Here is a 9,419-nt window from a genome sequence, read left to right on the forward strand (position 1 = left end):
AGGGGGGAGAGAGCAAGAGGGAGGGGGAGAGAGCAAGAGGGAAGGGGGTGAGAGCAAGAGGGAGGGGGGAGAGAGCAAGAGGGAGGGGGGAGAGATAGAGGGGGAGAGAGAGAGGGGGTGAAAGAGAGAGAGAGAGAGAGAGAGAGAGAGAGAGAGAGAGAGAGAGAGAGAGAGAGAGAGAGAGAGAGAGAGAGAGAGAGAGAGAGAGAGAGAGAGAGAGAGAGAGAGAGAGAGAGAGAGAGAGAGAGAGAGAGAGAGAGAGAGAGAGAGAGAGAGAGAGGGGGGAGGGAGAGAGGGGGGAGAAGGAGAGCAACAAGGGAGAGGGAGGGAGGGGGGAGAGGGAAGGAGGGAGGGAGGGAGGGGGGAGAGAGAGGGAGGGAGGGAGGGGGGAGAGGAAGGGGGAGAGGGAGGGAGGGAGGGGGGAGAGGGAGAGAGGGAGGGAGGGGGGAGAGGGAGGGAGGGAAGGAGGGGGTAGAAGGAGGGAGGGAGAGAGGGGGGAGAGGGAGGGGGGGAGGGGGGGAGGGAGGGAGGGAGGGCGGGAGGGAGGGAGGGAGGGAGGGAGGGAGGGAGGGAGGGAGGGAGGAGAGGGAGTGGGAGAGGGAGGGAGGGAGGGAGAGAGGGAGGGGGAGAGGGAGAGAGGGAGCAGGAGAGGGAGAGAGGGAGAGAGGGAGGGGGAGAGACAGAGAGAGAGAGGGGGAGAGAGACAGAGAGAGAGGGGAGAGACAGAGAGAGAGGGGAAGAGACAGAGAGAGAGGGGGAGAGACAGAGAGAGAGGGGGAGAGACAGAGAGAGAGGGGGAGAGAGAGAGAGAGAGGAGGAGAGACAGAGAGAGAGGGGGAGAGACAGAGAGAGAGGGGAGAGAGACAGAGAGAGAGGGGAGAGAGACAGGGAGAGAGAGAGAGAGAGAGAGAGAGAGAGAGAGAGAGAGAGAGAGAGAGAGAGAGAGAGAGAGAGAGAGAGAGAGAGAGAGAGAGAGAGAGAGAGAGAGAGAGAGAGAGAGAGAGAGAGAGAGAGAGAGAGGGAGAGAGAGAGAGAGAGAAAGAGAGGGAGAGTGGACAGAGAAAAAGAGAGGGGGAGAGGGAGAGAGGGAGGGGGAGAGGGGGAGAGGGGAAGAGGGAGGGGGGAGAGAGCAAGAAGGAGGGGGAGAGAGCAAGAGGGAAGGGGATGAGAGCAAGAGGTAGGGGGGAGAGAGCAAGAGGGAGGGGGGAGAGAGAGAGGGGGTAAAAGAGAGAGAGAGAGAGAGAGAGAGAGAGAGAGAGAGAGAGAGAGAGAGAGAGAGAGAGAGAGAGAGAGAGAGAGAGAGAGAGAGAGAGAGAGAGAGGAAGGGGAGGGGTGTTCTGGAGAGTGTGAGGGGTGGAAAAATGGGGGGGGGTGCAGGGTGGAGAGGGGGTATTGATGGTCAATGGGTTGACCCTTTTCCCATATCTTGTCAACAACTTTTGTGTTTAAGGGGAGAGGGAGAGTAGGATGGTCAGTCCCACCAAAGTGTGAACTGTGTACTCACCTATTTGCCCTCACCTATTTGGTTGAGCTTTGGCTCTTCGGTCCCGCCTTTCAACTGTCAATCAACTGGTGTAGAGATTCCTGAGCCTACTGGGCTCTGTCATATCTACATTTGAAACTGTGTATGTAGTCAGCCTCCACCACATCACTTCCTAGTGCATTCAAATTATTAACTACTCTGACACTGAAAAAGTTCTTTCTAACGTCCCTGTGGCTCATTGGGTACTCAGTTTCCACCTGTGTCCCCTTCTTCGCTTACCACCCATGTTGAATAGTTTATCCTTTTCTACCCGGTCGATTCCCATGAGGATTTTTTAGGTAGTGATCATGTCTCCCCTTACTCTTCAGGTTTCCAGGGATGTGAGGTTCAGCTCCTTTAGCCTTTCTTCGTAGCTCATTTCTCTTAGTTCCGGGACGAGCCTGGTGGCATACCGCTGAATCTTCTCTAACTTTGTCTTGTGTTTAACTAGGTATGGACTCCAGGCTGGAGCTGCATACTCCAGGATTGGTCTTACATAAGTGGTATACAGGGTCCTGAACGAGACCTTACACAAGTTTCTAAAGGCAGTTCGTATGTTGGCCAGTCTAGCATATGCCGCTGATGATATCCTTTTGATGTGGGCCTCTGGGGACAGGTTCGGTGTGATATCAACCCCCAGTTCTTTCTCTCTATTTGACTCTTGCAGGATTTCACCTCCCAGATGATACCTTGTGTTCAGCCTCCTGGTCCCTTCGCCTAATTGTATTACCTTACACTTTCCTGAGTTGAACATTAACAGCCATTTTCTAGACCATTCCTCCAGTTTGTCCAGGTCATCCTGCAGTCTCTGTCTATCTTCATCCGTCATGATTCTTCTCACAATTTTTGCATCACCTGCAAACATTGAGAGGAACGAGTCTATACCCTCCGGAAGATCATTTACATATATTAGAAACAGGATGGGTACAAGTACTGAGCCCTGTGGGACTCCGCTGGTGACATCTCGCCACTCTGATGTCTCCCCCCTCACCGTTACTCGTTGTTTCCTGTTGCTTATGTACTCCCTTATCCACTGGAGCACCTTCCCTTTTACTCCTGCCCGTTGCTCCAACTTTTTAACAGCCTTTTATGGGGTACTGTGTCAAAGGCTTTCTGGCAGTCCAGGAAAATGCAGTCGGCCCACCCTGCTCTGTCCTGCCTAATTTTTGTTGCCTGGTCATAGAAATCTATTAAACATGTGAAGCACGATTTACCATCCCTGAACCCATGTTGGTGGTGCGTTACAAAGTTATTTCCCTCCAGATGCTCTATGAGCCTTTTCCTCACAATCTTCTCCATCACCTTACATGGTATACAAGTTAGGGAAACTGGCCTGTAGTTCAGTGCCTTTTGCCTATCACCCTTCTTGTGTATTGGGGCTTCGTTAGCTGTATTCCAACTTTCTGGTAAGTCTCCTGTTTCCAGTGACCTGTTACACACCATAGAGAGTGGCACATTTAGAGCTTCTGCACCTTCCTTTAGTATCCATGGTGAGATTCTGTCAGGCCCAACAGCCTTTGTCACATCCAGCTCTAGCAGACACCTTTTGACCTCATCACTGGTGAGGTCAAATTCCTCCAAGGTTGCTTGGTTTGCCTCCTCCTCATTTAGTGCAGGGGCTTCTCCTTGTTCTATTGTGAAGACCTCCTGGAATCTCTTATTGAGTTCTTCACCCACCTCCTTGTCATTCTCTGTGTATCTGTTCTCCACTTTTCTCAGTTTCATCACTTGTTCCTTCACTGCTGTTTTCCTCCTGATGTGGCTGTGGAGCAGCTTTGGATGGGTCTTGGCTTTACTCACTATGCCATTTTCAAACTATCTCTCTGCTTCCCTCCTCACTCTGAGGTACTCTTTTCTGGCCCTCTGGTATCTCTTTCTCTCACTGCTCTCCGATGTTCTGTTATTTCTGTAGTTTATCCATGTTCTTTTATTCAGTTGCTTTGCAACCTTGCATTCCTGGTTGAACCATGGGTTTTTCTGTTGTTTTTCGTTTTTCTTCTTTTGGACGGAGATAAACCTGTCTGCAGCTTCCTGGCTCTTCTGGGTAACAAAATCCATCATGTCCTGCACATTCTTGTCTCTAAGTTCTGTTTCCCGTGGTATTCTCCTGAGGAACTTCCTCATCTCGTCATACTTTCATCTTCAGTAATTTATTTTTCCCTCCGATCCCATCTTTGGATAGGTTAACCCTACCTCCACCAAGTACTCAAAAGCAAGTACACTGTGGTCACTCATTCTTATGAGGGCTTCAACTTTGACTTCCCTTATTTCTGACTCATTCAGGGTGAATATCAAGTCGAGTCTAGCTGGTTCATCATTGCTTCTCATTCTTATGGGTTCCTTGACATGCTGGCTCAGAAAGTTCCTTGTTGCCACTTCCAAGAGTTTAGCTCTCCACGTGTCTGCACCACCATGTGGGTCCCCATTCTCCCAGTCATTCTTTCCATGGTTGAAATCGTCCATGATTAAGAGTCGTGAGCCATTCCTGCAGGCAACTGAAGCTGCTCTCTCTATTTTATTAATGGTTGCCAAGTTGTTCCTATCAAACTCCTGTCTAGGTCTTCTGTCATTTAGGGGAGGGTTGTAAATGATTGCCACTGTTATCTTAGGTCCACCCATTGTTATAGTTCATGTTATGTAATCTCTGAACCAGCCACAGTCCGGAATTGCCATCTCGTCAAAACTTCAGTCCTTCCTTATCAGCAGGGCCACTCCTCCACCTCCTCTCTCTTCCCTCTCTTTCCTTACTATATAGTAGTCCATTGGAAACACAGCATCTGTTATGACTCCTGACAGTTTTGTTTCCGTTAGTCCTATTACATCAGGGTTTTCTTCTTGCGCCCTTTCTGCCAGTTCACTTGCTTTATTGGTAATCACATCAATGTTTGAGTACATTACCTTGAAGCTCACTTTCTTATATCCAATTTCACCCTCACTCCCCAAAAGTGTAGAAATTAGTTGTTCCATGGTCATTGCTACTTGGGTAGGCTCATTCTCCGGTGAGGTAGTTGCCAGGTGTTCAGGGGGAGTTGGAATGGGGGATGGAGGGCTTAGGTCTTGCTCAGGCCTGCTTGGGGCAGGAAGAAGTCCTGGGAGTGAGGGGGCAGAGATTGCTTGGGGAGAGGGCACGCCCTCCTGCGGTGTAGTTGACAGGGGTTTGGGGGAGGTGGATATATATATATATATATATATATATATATATATATATATATATATATATATATATATATATATATATATGTCGTACCTAGTAGCCAGAACGCACTTCTTAGCCTACTATGCAAGGCCCGATTTGCCTAATAAGCCAAGTTTTCCTGAATTAATATATTTTCTCTAATTTTTGTCTTATGAAATGATAAAGCTACCCATTTCATTATGTATGAGGTCAATTTTTTTTCATTGGAGTTAAAATTAACGTAGATATATGATCGAACCTAACCAACCCTACCTAACCTAACCTAACCTATCTTTATAGGTTAGGTTAGGTTAAGTGGCCAAAAAAGTTAGATTAGGTTAGGTTAGGTAGGTTAGGTAGTCGAAAAACCATTATTTCATGAAAACTTGGCTTATTAGGCAAATCGGGCCTTGCATAGTAGGCAGAGAAGTGCGTTCTGGTTACTAGGTACGACATATATATATATATATATATATATATATATATATATATATATATATATATATATATATATATATATATATATATATATATATATATATAATATATATATATATATATATATATATATATATATATATATATATTATATATATATATATATATATATTATATATATATATATATATATATATATATATATATATATATATATATATATATATATATATATATATATATATATATATATATATATATATATATATATTTATATATAATCTCTTCCCACAACCAAACCATCGCCAGAGAAATCCTAGTAAACAACACAGAAATCATCGATAGATACAGCGATAGCAGGCGGCTTGACGTTTGCGAGGCACTACACATCAAGAAGTCAACACCAGCAATCAACAGCCAATTAATGCACAACTATATTCTACCCACCTCAAGACTCCACTCCAATATAGAAGCATCAAGAAATATGGACCAATAGGCTTTCTACAAACACTTCTATTCAATACCCATTGTTTCGTGTTCTGTCTTGTGTTGATGAAATTAATACCCTATTAATGCCACCTCTTGTTCTGTCTTGTGTTGATGAAATTAATACCCTATTAATGCCACCTCACCCCATCCACCTCACTAAAATGTAGATATAAAATCGGAGATGCGTAAGTTCTATTCAGTTGTGTATTTGTAAACTAAAGTCTTTGAAAATGTAATAAGTTTTACGAAACGCGCTCGTGTCGCGTCAGACTAGAAATAAAAATGAATTTTGGAGAATTGATTTTTTATTTACCTCCAACAGTGAAAAGAAATGTACGAAAGATTGAGAAAATTCGTGTTAGAATTATTAATCTTACTTTTTCGGTCATATTTAATAATATATATATATATATATATATATATATATATATATATATATATATATATATATATGCGAACAAGCCTGAATGGTCCTCAGGACAATATGCAACTGAAAACTCACACCCCAGAAGTGACTCGAACCCATACTCCCAGGAGCAACGCAACTGGTATGTACAAGACGCCTTAATCCACTTGACCATCACGACCGGACATAATGAGGTGATAGCCGAGGCTATTTGAACCACCCCACCGCCGGCCCTCGGATAGTAATCTTGGGCATAGCATTTTACCAAATCACCTCATTCTTTGGGGCACACGTGAGGAACACAAATGCGAACAAGCCTGAATGGTCCCCAGGACAATATGCAACTGAAAACTCACACCCCAGAAGTGACTCGAACCCATACTCCCAGGAGCAACGCAACTGGTATGTACAAGACGCCTTAATCCACTTGACCATCACGACCGGATATAATGAGGTGATAGCCGAGGCTATTTGAACCACCCCACCGCCGGCACTCGGATAGTAATCTTGGGCATAGCATTTTACCAAATCACCTCATTCTTTGGGGCACACGTGAGGAACACAAATGCGAACAAGCCTGAATGGTCCCCAGGACAATATGCAACTGAAAACTCACACCCCAAACACACCGTTGTGTTCCTCACGTGTGCCTTTGTCTTTGTCTTTGTCTTTGAAAATGTAATAAGTTTTACGAGACGCGCTCAAGTGTCGCGTCAGACTAGAAATAAAAATGAATTTTGGAGAATTGATTTTTGAATTACCACCAACAGTGAAAATAAATGTACGAAAGATTGAAAAAATTCGTGTTAGAATTATTAATCTTACTTTTTCGATCATATTTAATAATATATGTCTACAGGAAAGACTGCTACCAAAATATATATATATATATATATATATATATATATATATATATATATATATATATATATATATATATATATATATATATATATATATATATATATATATATATATATATATATATATAATATATATATATATATATATATATATATATATATGCAGAATAACCACATATGAAAAATAGAAAATGCTTAACGCGTTTTCGGCTAATTCGCCTTCATCAGAGCAAAGTAGAATGAATGAAGATTCATTTATTCATTCAGTAGATTCATTCTACTTTGCTCTGATGAAGGCGAATTAGCCGAAAACGCGTTAAGCATTTTCTATTTTTCATATGTGGTTATTCTGCATACTTGGATCAGTGTTTTTGTGATCATTGTTGCATATATATATATATATATATATATATATATATATATATATATATATATATATATATATATATATATATGTCGTACCTAGTAGCCAGAACTCACTTCTCAGCCTACTATTCAAGGCCCGATTTGCCTAATAAGCCAAGTTTTCCTGAATTAATATATTTACTATAATTTTTTTCTTATGAAATGATAAAGCAACCCATTTCTCAATGTATGAGGTCAATTTTTTTTTATTGGAGTAAAAATTAACGTAGATATATGACCGAACCTAACCAACCCTACCTAACCTAACCTAACCTATATTTATAGGTAAGGTTAGGTTAGGTAGCCAAAAAAAGCTAGGTTAGGTTAGGTTAGGTAGGTTAGGTAGACGAAAAAACATTAATTCATGAAAACTAGGCTTATTAGGCAAATCGGGCCTTGAATAGTAGGCTGAGAAGTGCGTTCTGGCTATTAGGTACGACATATATATATATATATATATATGTCGTACCTAGTAGCCAGAACGCACTTCTCAGCCTACTATGCAAGGCCCGATTTGCCTAATAAGCCAAGTTTTCCTGAATTAATATATTTTCTCTAATTTTTTTCTTATGAAAGGATAAAGCTACCCATTTCATTATATATGAGATCAATTTTTTTTATTGGAGTTAAAATTAACGTAGATATATGACCAAACCTAACCAACCCTACCTAACCTAACCTAACCTATCTTTATAGGTTAGGTTAGGTTAGGTAGCAGAAAAAGTTAGGTTAGGTTAGGTTAGGTAGGTTAGGTAGTCGAAAAACAATTAATTCATGAAAACTTGGCTTATTAGGCAAATCGGGCTATGCCTAGTAGGCTGAGAAGTGTGTTCTGGCTACTAGGTACGACATATATATATATATATATATATATATATATATATATATATATATATATATATATATATATATATATATATATGACTGAAAACTCACACCCCAGAAATGACTCGAACCCATACTCACAGGAGCAACGCAACTGGTAACTACAGGATGCCTTAATCCACTTGATCATCACGACCAGACATATAAGGAAGTGATAGCCGAAGCTATTTGAACCACTTCCCCGCCGGCACTCGGATGGTAATTTTGGGCATGGCATTTTATCAAATCACCTCAAAAAAATAAAGATACTATATAAAAAGTAAAGATACTATATAGAAGATACGTCCACCAGTATCGCCAAACGTTTTGCCCAGGAAGCAAATTGTACCATGCACACCCCGACACCTGCTACAGCCGCCGTAACCAGCAAACTGCTTATCCTCCGCCTGCCTGTTGCTGATTGGCTGGTGTCTCGCCGCACCTGCACTCACACCACCACCGAGAGTCGACGTCTGGGCAGCAGCACGCTGTACTCGTCAGAATATCTCTGTGCTCCTTGGAGTTGACATCTCTCGCTAATAGACTAAGCCTTGGCTTTCGTGTATCAAGGGAGGTGGCAGCTTGAAGCCAGTATTCCAGCACCCATTATTTAATTTATATTGCTATCAATATTTTTGCATTCTGGTCTTAGAGTAACTTTTCATTGCCAGTTATTATTCATGTTATTTTGTTTGTTGACCAGTGTTGAATTTTATGAGATTGCCTTTATTCATGTCTTGTTTTCTAGAGTAATTAAAATTTCATTGTTTATATACTTGTGTTTTGTGTGTCTTCCCATTACCTTACCACAGACGAAAGGACAAACTTTTCTCTTTTTTTTTGTGATGTGACGAGGCCCTGCCCCCAGCTTTTGAAACAGCCGAACACCAACGCTTTACCGTCACATTACGTGGGGGCCTGTCCACGGAGCTTCACTCAGGTACTGGTGCCAAGTTGTAAATTTGTGGTAAACGTATTTGGCTTTGGTAAAGTAGCTTTTTACTATTTTCAATATTCAATTTTATTTTCATATGGTGCTGTGTGTATTGTGCATTCCGGGAGTAGCATATGGTGAAGGTGAGACAACTTTGGATTACGTGGTGACTGTAGGCCTCAGTCATTCTCTTAATTGGTCATCTCTCCCTCCGTGTTATTACTCGTGTTTACCATCTTTTGTCCCTACGATATTTCTCATATTTTCGGCAGATCATCATATTGGTACCCTGGTACTGTGGTCTGTCCCCGGGTCAAGTGCAC

The sequence above is a fragment of the Procambarus clarkii genome, chromosome 33 (genome assembly GCF_040958095.1).
Source record: "Procambarus clarkii isolate CNS0578487 chromosome 33, FALCON_Pclarkii_2.0, whole genome shotgun sequence".
Lineage (NCBI taxonomy): Eukaryota > Metazoa > Arthropoda > Malacostraca > Decapoda > Cambaridae > Procambarus > Procambarus clarkii.